Consider the following 15,527-nt stretch of genomic DNA (forward strand, 5'->3'; position numbering starts at 1 on the left):
TTCGCAGTAGATCAGCAAGTGTTTCTGGCTCCCAGTTATTTAACAAGAGCAACAACAAAATGAGCCCCCCTTCCCACAGTTGAACTGCTGAAATGAACAAAGCTTGGGGTCACTAGGAACAGATTTTTGTGTGGAGGGACTGTGAGTTCAGATCAGTTCTGAAACTCAAAACAAATCCATTAGCTCGGCCGTTGTTCAGAAGCACCATGTTCTTTAATTCTACATCTTCTGCACCTGGTTGCAAAAGGTGGGTTTGCGGCTGCTAGTAAAACACAAAGTAGATCCCATACTGTAAGTCTAAGGCCTGCCCTTCCCTGTTGTCCAGCACCCAGGACATATTGCAGCAGAATTAATATTAATGTCAGCTGCCCACCTTCTGCTTTTGCCCACCCACCCTGGGCCTCAAACCTCTCTCCGATAGAATTTTGCAATCGCAATGGCAGGCTGTTCACAACACTGGAGCCAGAAGGCAGAATGTGTTGTTTGGGGAAAAGGTGGCTTCCTCTCTGTTGCCTATTGTGGGTTCAGGTGTTACCCCTAAAACAGGCTCACAACAACATGATCTCAAGCAAGCACCTCTTCTCTCAATTTCGTTTCCCAGCTGTAAAATGGGAAGAGCGGCAACCCATCTCGCATGGTTGTTGATGTGCAGATCACAAAGGCTGCAAAGTACTTTACAAATTGTATCACAGCCACCAGCCACTTCCTTCTTTTCAGCCCGGGACAAAACACAGCAGAAAAGGAAAGATGGAGACACAGGAACCACGGGAAACCGAGGCGGGTCCAGTAGCGCCAACAGAGGCAGACGTGCCCAGGAGGACCTACAGATGCAGCAGGGTCTGCTTGCCACATATCAATGTAAGTGAAGCATTACCAGCTTAAGAACTCCCCCCCCACACACACACCATTATAGAAGAAGACCATGAAGTCCAAAGTCTAAAAAATCCAAGCTATAGCTCAGTGGCATCTACTTGGCCAGGGACGCAGGTGGCGCTGTGGGTTAAAGCCTCAGCGCCTAGGGCTTGCCGATCGAAAGGTCGGCGGTTCGAATCCCTGCGGCGGGGTGCGCTCCCGCTGCTCGGTCCCAGCGCCTGCCAACCTAGCAGTTCGAAAGCACCTCCGGGTGCAAGTAGATAAATAGGGACCGCTTACCAGCGGGAAGGTAAATGGCGTTTCCGTGTGCGGCTCTGGCTCTGGCTCTGGCCAGAGCAGCGATGTCACGCTGGCCACGTGACCCGGAAGTGTCTCCGGACAGCGCTGGCCCCTGGCCTCTTAAGTGAGATGGGCGCACAACCCCAGAGTCTGTCAAGACTGGCCCGTACGGGCAGGGGTACCTTTACCTTTACCTTATCTACTTGGCCTACAGACGGTCCCAGGCTCAATCTCTGGTGTCTCCAGATAGGGCTGAGATTGCCCCCTGCTTGAAACCCTGGAGAGCCGCTGCCAGTCAGTGTGGACAATACTGACGTCAGTGGGCCAATGAGACCCATGGGACACCCATGGATTAGCATGGGGCCCGCAACCCATTGGGGCGTTCTCCAGCACAGCCTCATTTAAAGGAACAGGAGCTGTGTAAGAGGACTACTCACATTTTATTTCAGTTGGACCTAGGTGAGATAGCTTGCCAGAAGATTTCCCTGTCACTCTGCCACCTTAGGTGACTTCCCACATCTACCACCTAAGACAGCCACTTAATAGGGTTGTCCTCCCCTGAAGCCTGTGCCCGTTCCCCAAATTCTCCCCATGACCAGTCTCATCTGTAGGCACTCGTCACACAATGCACTCAAGAGGAGACGCACCCTTGCACTGAAATGCATCTGTGCCCTGTTTTGCAAAGGACACCGAGACCTGGAGGGTGGATGGCCATGCCAGCCAATGCATAAGTGCTTCTGCCAGTGGAGCATGTGCACCAAATTCCCTGTGTACATGTGATAGTGAGGTTTCTCTGTGCCAAGACAAGGACCTGCAAGGCGCTGGCCCTTGCTGGCTTTCGGCGACTGGGCCTCATACTCCACCTCCTCCACACAATTTGCCCGATTGCCAGACCTGTCCGTCAGGCCCGCGTCGGCCGCTAGGAGCCATGCTGCGAGGTGGGGACGCTGCGCCCTCAGGGGGTCGAGAGTAGGGTCGGGGGGGTCAAGGCAAAGCCCCCTCCTACAACAAAGGGGGTAGTCCTATCTCTCCCCCCACCCCCCATACCAGAATAGGGAGATTTCCAATGTCTCTGTCTTGGGGTGGAAGGGAGGAAACACCACACCTGCTCTAACCACTAGGAGAACAACCCTCCACACAGAAAACCATATAAAGTGAACTCTAACTCATGTCAGACAGAACCTGGGTACAACTCAGACCTTATATATGTGTGAGGAACAGATGCAGCAGGAAACAAACTTTCTGTCCTTGACTAGGGGGGAAGGCACACAACTCTCTGGGCTTATGGTTGCCATCTCCTCCTCACCCCTTTTCCTGGGTCTGCTCCCATGCCACTAAAAGCAGGCTGACACACAACACCCGCAGCTCTACCTAACACTCATCTCTATACCAGATGAAGCTTCGCCTGCTATATTTCAATGTATCAGGTTGCCATGAAATACACAGGAGTAGCAACCAGAAGAAAAGGTGGCAACCCTGCTCAGATCCACTTCACTTCCCATCCCAATGAACCAGCAGTTTCCTTTTGACTTTGGGCTGCGAACAAAGCCCACCTCCCTAAACCTGCTAGTTCCCATTCTCTGGATTTTCCAAGGCAACTGCAGAACACCAGGTGCTCAGTCCTGACAGAAACTGACCCTCAACTGACAATATGTGGGGAGAAAAAGGGGGTACGAAAGCAGAGCTTTCAGGGAAAGTAGAGCCACAGCAATAGCCTCCCAGCCATAGAGTCACTGCTGCTTAATGGGAGGGGGAAGCAAGAAGCAAAGTTGGGGCTCCCCCAGTGCTTCCACCTCCCCCCCTGCTGCCGGCTGCCCAAGATCCAGCCTTTTTTTCTGAGGCTGGCAAGGAAGCAGCACCCCCATCACTCCTGCTGGCGGCCAGGCCCTGTCCTAGTAGAGCAGGCTCTGAGTTGCCAGTAATTAAAACCCTGTTAAACTTCATTAAGCAGCTCCACTTCCGACCTCATTAAATGATGATGAGGGGAGAGCGAGCGAGCAGGAAAGAGCGTGCGTAAATGTGATCACTCTCTAAACCTCAGCTTGATCAATTGCTTATCTGCTCTTTCTTTATTTCTTCTTTCTTTCATTCTTTCCATTTCATACCTGGATCCTTTATTTTGTCCCCCTCTTAATACAGCAGCTAGGAACCCACATGATCTAACCTCATTGTGTAATGTAAAGAGGATTAAAGCTTCACACAATAACTGAGTATGGGGTGTGTGTTTAAATAACATGCTGTAGTCTAGAACAGGCATGGGCAGGATTGATTTTGGGGTTGGGGGGTTGCCTAGACCCCCGCCCCTAGTGTCGACCAAGCAAACCCACCTGTGTGGTGGCAGCCTCTTAATGATCCACATCACGCCTTACATCTCCTCCCTACAGAAGCAAAAACCTACATCTGAGCTACTAAAAAACAGAGATTTTAACAGCCTGTTGGGTTTTGTTTTTTTAAGTATTTCTTCACTGTTTCTGAGTCATAAACCGTTCCCAAATTACAGCAGATAAGCCAGTGATTTACCATTAATGTCTGTAAGGGAGCCTTTCAAAACGCCACAGTTCTTCACAGTGGCCCTCCCACCCACCACTCCCAACATACCAGCATGAAAACGTTCCAGCTCCAAGATTCTTAACCACAAAACTTCCCAAAGTGTCAGATTCCAAAGTTCTAAACTAGGGGTAGACAACTGGTGGGCCAGGAACTTAATCTGACCCCCTGAAGCTTTCCATCTGACCCCCTTTGCCAACACAAAAGAGTGAGTCAGTAGCCCTCTTCAGCCTGTTCAAAGGACACTGTGGGAATAAGCTATGGAGGTCCTGGGCACCAGCCCTGCCCTCAGTACTGCAAGGGTGGTGTGGCTTTGGCAGACCAGCACCAGGTTCATTTGCAGCAGACAACTGTAAAAGCAACTGGACTAGTCTTCCCTGTCTCTATCCCCATCCCCACTTACTACATCCCCACCCACCCACCATGGGATTAGTTGCATGTTTGGCTGAATACATGAAGAAACCTTCTGGCAATCAGGAATCCTCTGCATGCAGGGTTCCCAAATCACAATCCTCACAAGAACGATTCTAAGCGTATTCAGAAAAATGCATGAAGACTCTGGTGAGAGTAGAGCTGGAGGGCATAGCCCTACACACACCTTCCATAGCTGATGCCCACATACACTCTTGCATGACTCAAGAATGCTACAAGATAGAGCCAGTGTGGTTGACCTTCAGCTTCCACGCCTTAATTCAAAATATATTCCCCTATTCAAAAAATAAACAAAAATAAACCACTGAACATGTTTTTTAGACACAAAAATTTTCAAATCCAGCATTTCAAACTTCCAGGCCTTACATCCAAAGAGCTGTGGCTTTAGTTTACCCTTTCTTCACTAAGACCCTTTCAGCCTGAACTTTCCAGTGACACTCTGCCAATGTTCTATCCCAGGGATCAGCAAACGTTTTCAGCAGGATGCCGAACCACTGTCCCTCAGACCTTGTGGGGGGTCGCAGTGGCGTAGCGTGGGGGGTGCAGGGGGGGCCAGCCGCACCGGGCGCAACATCTGGGGGTTAGGGTTAGGGGGCGCAAATCCACGGGTTAGGGGGCGCAAATCCACCGGTTAGGGGGCACAAATCCACGGGTTAGGGGGCGCAAATTACTTGCCTTGCCCCGGGTGCTGACAACCCACGCTACGCCACTGGGGGGGTCGGGCTATATATTTTTTTGGCGGGGGGGGGGAGGGGAATGAACAAATTCCTATGCCCACAAATAACCCAGAGTTGCATTTTAAATAAAAGCACACATTCTACTCATGTAAAAACATGTCAATTCCTGTCCGTGGGCCAGATTGAGAAGGCGATTGAGCCGGATCCGCCCCCCGGGCCTTAGTTTGCCTACCCATGTTCTATCCTTTCTATATATTACATTGGTTTCCTGTCCATCCTCCAAGGAGCACAGGGTGGTTTGCAAAAGAAACCATGAGCTGCAACCAAAGTTTGTTTTTGGCTTACTGCTCAGTTTGTTTAGAGGAAGCAAACCATGAGCCCAGGTTCTGGTGTAATGCTGTGCCAAACCATGGCTTAGCACCTAGCAGCGTGGCAGCAGCAGAAACAGGTGAGTAGTGAAGAGGACAGTGTTTTCTTCCTGTGCATGAGCATGCTTGGTTTTCCATGGTAAGTCATTGTTTTGCTTATTGTGACGTGCCAACAGAGCCGATGACAAGCCCAAGGTCACCCAGTGTGGTTCATGGCTGAGAAGGCTTTAGACCTGGAACTAACAAAGCCAATTGTATATCCATCACACCACTCTCACTATTTCTGCACTCCCCTTTCCTTGACCTGTAGAGTGAGTTACAGCCATGCCTGTGATAATTCGCCCGCCCTGAGTAAAAATTAACTACCTCCAGAAGAACCACCTGACTTGTTGCACCATGGAGTTGGGAACTTGAGTCCCTCACAATCCCAGTTGGGCTCTCATAGTCCCTGGCCATCAGCCATGCTGATAGAGCTGGACCTGCAATACTAGGTACGTTTTACTTGGACGTTGCTGAAATTAAACCAGATTCGCAAAGCGAACAAATTTCAAACAAAGGTATTTGATTCTACAGAATAGCCTTCAACAACCTGGTGCCCTCTACATAGTGTGGATCAGGAGTTGTAGTCCAAAGCATTGGCAGGTGGGGAAACCAGGCTGGCGAGGGTCCTGTAGATATTTATATGCACCATTTTTGCTGTGGAACTTTCCCCTTCCTTCCTCCCTCCCATCCCCACCCTTGATCTTGCTCATCACTGCAGCAATCTTGTTTCACACCTACACAGCTAGTCATTAGGCATCAATGGTAACCAACAGAACCGTTGCCATGGGGGGCAAAGAAGTTGCGTCTGTGAATGAGACCCTTTGCTTCAATGATTTGGCCATAAAACCTGTCAACCTCACAAACCGTCTGCAGAACTTTCTAGCCTTCAAGCAAATCTCTAGCCACATTTTGAGCATTTGCCTCCCAGTTTCCCACTTTCTACACACACATCCCTCTCTTCTGCCCATAAGATGGTCTTTGAAAGCCCTGCTCGAGGCAGGCAAGCGGTGATCTGGAGCGGGGCCTTCTCTGTGATGGCTTCCAGACTGTGGAATGCCTCCCTCAGAAACATTTATTTACCATCCTTTCTTCTGCCCTTTAACAGGAATTAAAAACAATTTTCTTTGCCTGGACTTTTTGAGAAATGACGATGCTCTCTATTTTAGTTGTGGCTTTTATCAGATTATATTGGCAGAGTGTTTTGATTTTGGGAAGCTGCATTGAGGTTCTGATAGTAATGGAAAGGGCCAAGATATAAATGTTTTAAACAACTGATTCAATAAATCCTTGCTGTTTCCATCTAATGGGCAAGGTACAAAGTCTTAACATCCTCCACTGCAGCTTTCTTCCCTAACTTCCCTCCTTTACATGTCCCTGTAAGTGGTTACAACAGGGTTGGGATGTGTCAGAAGAATAGTACCAACATAGGTGTGGTTTCACCTGAAGGCAAAACACACAGTACCAAAACTAAATTTGCTGAAGTAATACAAATGCAGGGAACACACTTATAGGGAGAATCAGTGGGTAAAGAAGGGGGTGCGTCTACTTTACTTTGTTGTTTTTCCTCTACTTGTTGATTTCCCCCTCTGCAAATGAGTCAATTTTCCCTCCAGGCTCCCAGAGGCCAACTGGGAAGGGATGAAGGGATGGAAAAGGATGGAAGCAGCAGGAGATCTCTGAGGAAGAGAATCAACAGGGGCAAGAAGTGCTGAGCAGCCCCCATGTGTGGATTTTCTACTGCAAACATCCTTTCCCCCTTTGCCTTGCCACGCAAACATGAGAATGCAGTGTCTGCTTCGTAACATGGAGATCCACCCAAAGGCAGCAACCCTACGCATGCTTATTTGAGAGTACAGTTCCACTCTGCTAAGTGGGATTTGGCTCTGCATAGGATTGGGCGGAAAGTGTATATGAAGAAGAACAGGGGTTCTGGAACATAAAAGCTGTTCCTTTTTGCCCACCTGCAGAGCGACCCATTAGACTAAGTGCACCATTTACACTACTACTACATGCCTTACTACCTGAATTCCCCAAAGTGCTCCATTCCCATTTGGTCACAACGCTGCGATATAGGACAACTTGATATTATAGAAATTATATTCACTCATCGTTTATGCGTGACTTTTAACGAGTAAAGCCAATCTTCATCTATTCCATGTTCACAGCGCCACTCATGAGACAAGCTGCTATGGCTCACAGTGCACAGATGCTCAAGCAAAAAAGGCATTTGCGCATGATGTGAGAGTGGAGACAAAAGATGTGCAAAGAGGGACCATGCACACCTTTCCTCCACCATGTGTCCCCTGGAGGAAGAGAAGCATGCAAATATAAAAGCCAGTTGATGATCAAAAGAAGGGGAAATCAACCTTTTTTCTGTCAAGGGCCACATTCCTTCAGGGGTAATCTGTCGGGGCCCACATGCTGGTGGTGGGTGGAGCCAGAGCCAATGGTGGAAGGAGCCAAAAACAAAAGTGATCTAACTAACCCAGGATAGAGGTATGCCTATGGAGGCAAGCTTGGTTCCCTCCCAAGAGCAGGGAGCAGAATTAGCCCCTATCCCAGTTATTATGCCTTGATTCAACTCCTTGCTTTTTCCAGCACACATGAACAGCTGCCATTCACTCCCATAGGGGATAATAAAGTACTGTACCTGGGGACAGTTCTGTGTTGAGGGCAAAACAGCCCTATCCCCTTGCTTCTGAGTGGCCTGGCCTTCAACAACAGGGAACCCATGGTGTGTACACATTACAAAGAGAAGCACTACTATCCCCCCATGAGTCCTTGCAATATGCAAGTCCTCTCTCCACACAAACACACATGCCACTTGTCATAATGACTTCCTAGTAAATAAACAATCACAATGTTATCTACTGGACCACACTGTCCCTGACTTGAAATCAAAACAGAAAACCCTTTAACTATTTGCTGCGGGAATTCTATTCTACTAAGCAGTCCATACTTGTTCCTACTCTTGGTGGTGATGTGCAAACCCACAGCAGAAATTGTGTTGCAAATTTCTCCCTTTGAGTTGCAAACCACCCATTTCCGAGTAAATCCATCTGCCTTCTTCTGTTCTGGCTGGTTCCATCTGTGCAATAACTATTCCTTCAGTTGCCCACTTCAATTAAAGCCTACATGTTTCTGCATATGCTGGCACTCACAGGCACAGCATATCTTGAACTTCATCATCTCAAGGCTGCTAAAATGTTCTGCTGTTCATACACAAAGGACTTCACTCTGACATAACAGGATTGGGTAAGTTTGTGGAGGATGGTTTGGAGCAAAGAAAGGTTCCAACACTGTAAGAATGCAAACACTCGCTAGCCACATCAATAAGGTAATCTGGAGGCACATTAAATAAAAACCGTGTATTTCCAAAAACTTGAATGCAGTCACCCCACAATGATTCACACACTCATGACCAACTCTACCATAAAGACCAGCACATGTAGCCATGCAATAATCCAACAGTTGTTCTGCAACTGTTCCACCAGAGCACCTTGTACATTCAATATGGTTTTCCAGCAGCAAGTGGCATCGGCAACCGGCTGTCCAATAGCCATTCGTGCACATACTCAACCCAAGAGACTCAGCCTACAGTGCACAGCCACCCTTCCACAATGCTCAAGGAGGTATCCCACACATGCCACACGTGTTCTGCAAGAATCTATACAAAGGATTCTATGTGTTTTTGTACTCACAGAATCCCGTGCAATCTGTGGTCATGCAGTCACATATTCCTTCCATTTCCTCCAGAGCTGGAGTAGGCAGACCTCAGACTTGCTTGCTTGCTTTTTACCTGAAGTTCACCAACTAGATCCTGGCGTAAAACTGAAGCTCAGGTAGGCAGACATACAGTATGAACTGAGGAGCAGGGTGTCTCTGAGCATATGCTCAGTCCAGGAATTTGCAGTCAGTACCTGAACAAATCTGATAAGTCCACTCACATGAAAACCCACTGCAGGTCACACCCACCCACCTCTCGTTTTTTGTTTCAGCAACGTAATTAGGGTAAGGCGGTGGGAAGCTTTTTAGTTATTGCTATTCTTAAAACAACTGGGAGTCAGAAACTCTTGCTAATATACTGCAAATCACCAAAAGATCTACCAGAAGATCCTGAACTAATTTCTGCCCACCTTTGCTCTAGTCTGGAGCATAGTTAGATCCTTTCTTGTTTTAGAAAATCTATTGGATGTATGCACAGAGGACTCACTGTGTGAATCAAGTCACCCCCACAGCATGCTATGAGCTTCATGGAAGTCCACAAAACTCATCTCACATGTTAGCAATTTGTAAATGATTCCGGCAATATGCATCTGCATGAATCCCACCATTAAGACACATTTGCATCAACTTCTATAGGACAGACTATACGAGCAGCCATTCACTGCTATGGGGGAAAGGAAAGCATTGCATTTGGGTACAGTTTTGCAACATTTTCTCAAAACACACTTATAAGACAGGTCACTATTTTTATCCCCTATAATACATTTCAGGGAGAGGCGTGAACCTAAGAAACAAAAGGCCCCTCAAGACGTCATTCGGGCACATGATGATATCAGGGCAGTTACACATGATTTCAATACTGTTTGCACCTGCAAGAGTTTTGTGATGGCCTTACTGCTTCGTTTCCAATCAGTGCATGTTCTGCTGTAATATACCGCTGAAATCCTGTAACTTTTTATAGCACAAATTTTCTAGGATTTGGGGTGGAGGTTGTCCCATTTTTTAGTGCAATATAGCCCCTCCAGGTAGTAACAAGGCGGCAGCATTGAGGAAGTATCACAGAACACTCAATAAAGAGGAACAATGTGTGGATGGTCCTTTGTAAATCCACCACTAATGCACTGTTATTGCATCAACAACACGTTGCAGAATACGCTGGTTGAAAAACAAACAAACCACGAGTTTGTCTAAAACCAGGGTATGGGTATCAGTCTCAAGCTGGCTAACCCAGTAGCTGCTCAATGTGCTTATCCATATGCTGCTCTCACTGCCACTAGTACACACACCAGCCTAGTGACAGCTCTCATGCCCACTGTTGTTCACATCAGTACAGCAGCCATTTTACCTTAGCTATCAGAATTAACATCCCCTGTGTCCAGCCTGTGACAGGGCTGAAGAGAAAAAAAGAACAGAAAAAGGGGGCTACAGGGAGAGTTTCGGCACGTGAAAATTGCAAGAACTGGTGAAGGAGACCCACCAGGCTGAACAGAAAGGAGGACTGAAAAAACTGGAAGAGGTAGCAGGATGGGAAATGCAAGCAGATGCGGAGATCAGAGAGGGTTCCTGACTCTGGGAAAGGTGTGCTGTCAGCAAGGCACAAGGTAGTGGTGAAGATTCAAAGTAGGAGAAAGTATTGGTGCAGGCAAATATCTGCTCCTGGTGATTTCCTGGGTGAGCCATCACCCTGAAGCAACTTGCAACCACTGCATTGTCGTCTCTCGCTTGCTCAGTCAACTTGGCAGCTTCCACGCAAAATGTCAACAACCTGGCACACTTTGGGGCTAGGTGTGGGTGATTTCTGTGGTGCTGCATCTGTTCTGAAATAGGTGTCGCCCCTTAAATATAAGGGTCTCCAGAAACCTTTATTTGTAGCAGCACGGGAGTGAGGGGGAACAAGCTGAAACAACTCCAGGGTAAGGGGAGAGAAAAGCATGAAAGCCAAAATATTTGGAATGAAGAGGAAAGAACTCAAGAGATGAAAAACTGATGCAGCTGGCAGGGTTGCACGATCAGGCAAAAAAGGACAAGGGAAAGATCTGGGGACTAGGAGAGTGGAAAAGCTTAAACAATAAGGCAGATGAAATGGGAAACATAGTGTGGCGGTGTTAGAGACGAGTAGGGCACTTTACACAGGCCAGAAAGGCAGGATATTACCAGTAGGTTGTGAAAACTGTGTAAGGTGTGCATGGGGATTGTAGAAGTGGGGAAAACAGGTGCACCCTCTGCAACACTGGCCTACATCCCAAAGCCAGCACAATTTTTAGTGACACCAGGTCGACACATATATGTGTGGGCGACTTCAAGGTGCACCCACCTCACGCAGAGATCTTCCCCAGGAGGAAAAAATAAAAAGATATATGGATGGAGGAAGGTGGACAGAGACAGCAAGAGGAAGAGAGGAAAAGAAGCAGGCAGAGGCTAAGGGGTCGGGGAGGGTGGAAAAGCTGTCTCTGCAAGAGAAGGTTTTTCACCCTGCCCTCATCTCTTCCCCCCCCCCCCTCATACACAGAGACACACACACATGAGCCTCAGCACTGACCCCCCCCCCCTCCCATCACCAATGGCCAGTCCCTTGGGAGGCCTGTCCTCCCCCCCCCCAATCCTGCTGACCCTGGCGCGTGGCTGTGCCCGGAGGCTCGGCTGGAACAAAGGGCCCAGAGCTCGGCCAATCAGGGTGTGCAGCTCTCCTGCCGCTGACCTTTTTATGATTATTATTTAAGGGAAAAAGCAGAGGCGAGGAGAGGAGAAAGGAGGGGAGGAGGCAGCAAAGGGAGGCGGGGGGGAGGGGGAAGAGGACCGGAGCTTTGCAAAGACAAGCCGGCCCTCCTGCAGCCACTGTATAGAAATACCCCCACATGCACTAATCATCTCCCATCCCCCTTGCCCAGGCTCCTTATGAGTCCATATTGTCTGGGATCAGCTAGGGCACAACCCAGCAAGGGTAACATCCCTGTCTGCCCGTGCCGTAAGAAGAAGCTGCTCCGCCCGGGATCTGAGCACAACTGGATCGAGAGGTGTTGGAAATGACATGCCGATTCAGCCCCGGATACCATAGGAGAGGAAAGACACTATCAAGCCCAGTGCCATGGCCATCACTTGCCTGCATACATAACCCCACGCAGAATCCCCACCATACCACATCAGTTTGAATGTCCCATCTCACCAAATACCCCACTTCTAAGAGAGGACCATTTACAAGGGCTTCTAAGCAAAGCTACCATGCCTAGAGGGAAAGATCTGCCCACGCGGAGAAAGTAGGAGATTTAGGTATCGTATATAGCCATGCCTTTTTTTTTGACAAGTTTAAGCAGTTGCACCCCCTGAGTACGGACATTAGTTTCTCCTCCATCTGTTTGCCTATCCTTTTTCTTTTAACCCAGTTATCTGGCGGCAGACATTCATACACACATCATAAAAGCATGTACCATGAGCTATTACCATCAGTTGTGCATGGTTAAAAATAAAGCACTTGCAAACATACAATGTCCATGAGAACCAAACTGTGGGTATGGCAGACCTGAGTTTTGCACTCACCTCAACCACAGACTTCTTGGGCAAAATGGCATGTAAAAATCACCATGAGGAAGATGCCATGAAATTCCTGTGATGTGAATGGTCTACTCCAGGCATAGGCAAACTCCGGCCCTCCAGATGTTTGGGACTACAATTCCTATCATCCCTAGCTAACAGGACCAGTGGTCATCTGGAGGGCCGGAGTTTGCCTATGCCTGGTCTACTCAGCTGACCAGCTTCTGGTCAAACAAATAGCTATATATCTGGTTTGAACGGATACATATCAGAGCGTTCATACAAGGCCTCTCACCACGTCAAAAAAAGTCAAATGCTTGGTGGTTTCACAATGCACTCCTTACAATGAAAATGGCTACATGCATCGACTGCTACTGGCACATCCTAAACAAGCTATTGTCCATCCGCTTTGGTGTTTAGGTTCTCAATATATGAAATGGAAATAAGAGCAACCTATAAAGTACTTAGGCAGTAGAGTAGAGATTGCATAGCACTTTATAGTGTGCTATATTATAAAATAATAAATTTCAGTCCAAAATAATGCACATTCATGGAATTTTTCCTTCCTTTCAGAAACTTTGTCCTTGAAATCTACACTCATTGAGGGCCTAGTTTGCTATTAGCAAATGTATTACTTGCCAGTGTCAACTGGGTTTATGGGAATTCAGTATATAACTTGTGCTCAGATTTTTTGACAGGTGCCTGCTTTGATTTTAATCAGCCCACAAAGCAAACTAAACGAGCTCCCAGCTACCAAAGCAATGTAGCCCAAATCAAAGTTTAGCCAAATGAAAGATTCAAAGCTGAAGTTCTCCATGGGTTTGAATCAAATCCCAAAAGCCATCAATAGGAATGGATGCTCAAGTCTGAAACGGAATCCGAAATACACTGTGGAGGCTCAGGGTCAGCTTGGGGGTGGCTTGCCTATTGAGTTACAGTGCCTTTCCGAATTCTGCCATCCTGCGCTGGGTGATATCCAAGTCATAGTCAAAGCAGAAATGATTGAAATGATTGGACTTGGCATTCAGGACAGACAAAAGGAAATATTTCTTCACATTTATTCACATGGTTCACCAATGGAGTTTCCTACTGTAACAGCCAACTTGCATGGCTTTAAAAAAAGTTTAGATGAATTCATGGAGAATAAGGCTATCAATGGTTACTGGTCACGGTGGCTGTATACTACAACCAGAATCAGAAGTGGTATGCCTCTGAATACCTGTTGCTGGGGAGCATAGTTGGAAAAAGTGCTGTTGGGCTTGCGGGCTTCCCATAGTCATCTGGCTGGCTACCATGCGAAAAGGATAATGGTTTATTTGGGTTTTTGGTCTGATCCAGAAAGACTCTTCTAATATACCCAAGTCCACTGATTTCACCAGGTCTACTCTGTGGTATGACAAACACTGGATATCACCCAATACATCTGGGGAGTTTAAATAAAACCATAGCAACCTTCATCACTGCCAAATTCTTTCTCATCTTTCTGGCACTTGATATTACAAAGACTGGTGTCTACTGTCTGAAGAACAGCTCTGACTAGCTCAAAAGCTTGCAACCTTTGCTATCACCAAAACTGGTGAAATGAAGGTATTACCTACATGGATCTTTAAAGTTTCCAAAGACAACATTAAAAACTAGAAGCAACACACTAAAAAGGCATTTTCCTAAACCTTTAAAAAAATATTTTTCAAAATGTATTATTTTTTTGAATAGAGACATCACAATTTGAAATGCGTGTTCTATCTACCATGGGGTTTTTTATTTGACTTATGGAGCTAGTTAATGCTAAAAATGCAAAAGCAGCCTAGATCGCAGCCTAAATCACATGCAAAAACATGAACTGGATGCACGTGTCACTGTAAACAGACCACAAGGCACTAAGGAGGCACAACCTTGTGTAGAGATACCAGTGGTAAACACATTCACACATTGCAGGAGGGCATGGTGTAACTATCCTACAGCCAAGGGATGCTTGTCCAACCATCTGGGCCTCTGCCTCCCACTCAGCTGACCAAGTATATATTATCAGGCCCAGAAAAGAAAAGGAAAACTGATTTCCAATAATGTTAAGTTCCCCCGAATTGATCTTAGTACCTAAAACCTTGATGGCTGCCCCATGGAGTTTTATTTTATGATTATTTTGCCAGTGCACAACACAAATGTAACATGCCAAGACAAGGTCCACAATGCGCATTTCCCCCTTGTGCACAGCTATCCAGGTTCCACACCCACCACGAAAAGAACTTTGGCTGGCTTTGTGCCATCCCACGATACCCCACATCCAGACCTAGATGTGGAAGGCGCCAAGGATGGAAGGATGGACACACACCAAACACACTGACTTCTCTGACCAGAGAGAGAGAGAGAGAAAGAGAGAGAGGGAAGGAAGGAGCATGAGAGGGTGGAGGTGGGGGCAGTTACTACAGGCTGGAAAATCGATTTCTGCCTCTGAACAAGCTTCGCTTCCCAGATCTCCGGGTTCATTAGCACGGACTGGGCTTGACACCAATACAATTTCCACACCGCGCTGGCTGCAGCAGAGCAGGGGGGGGAGGGGTGTGCATGCAGGGCCAGCTCTGCAAAGCCACTTCTCTGAACCCCCACCACCCACCCGCCAGCCATAGAACGTGTCAGGAACAAATTATAAAACTGCCTCCTGTCCTTCCCCCCTCCCTTTGGGTCGCCCCGTTCTTGCCTTTACCCTTTCTCAGGGGTTGCTTCTCTCCCTACCCACTGATGCACCAATGCCCACATTTCTCTTCATGCCCTGACCCTTCCCTATCCCTGATACTCCTAAATCTCCAGCTGTCAGGTCTACCAAGGAAAGGAAGCCCTCCCAGAGTATAGTTGCTTAGAGTAGGGGAAATCAGTCATCAGGACGCCTGGGTTCTCTTCCATGAGGTGGGGAGCGGGAGGGGAAGGGGAAGGAGGAGATCTACCAGTCAGCAGTAATTTGCTAATTTGTTCATTAATAAGCATCCACATCCCACCCCAAAAATATCACTGCCGTCCCAGTTCTTACACAGATTCTTACCCAGCACATTCCATATAATCC

The 15,527-nt window shown here is 47.5% G+C and overlaps 1 protein-coding gene across 9 annotated transcripts in view; it reads right to left on the bottom strand.

Annotated features, from left to right (window-relative positions):
* Positions 1-15,527, bottom strand: part of POU2F2 (POU class 2 homeobox 2) — a 110,065-nt gene that overhangs the window by 55,748 nt on the left and 38,790 nt on the right. The window lies entirely within an intron of this gene.

Source organism: Podarcis cretensis (genome assembly GCF_951804945.1).
Source record: "Podarcis cretensis genome assembly, chromosome: 8".
NCBI lineage: Eukaryota > Metazoa > Chordata > Lepidosauria > Squamata > Lacertidae > Podarcis > Podarcis cretensis.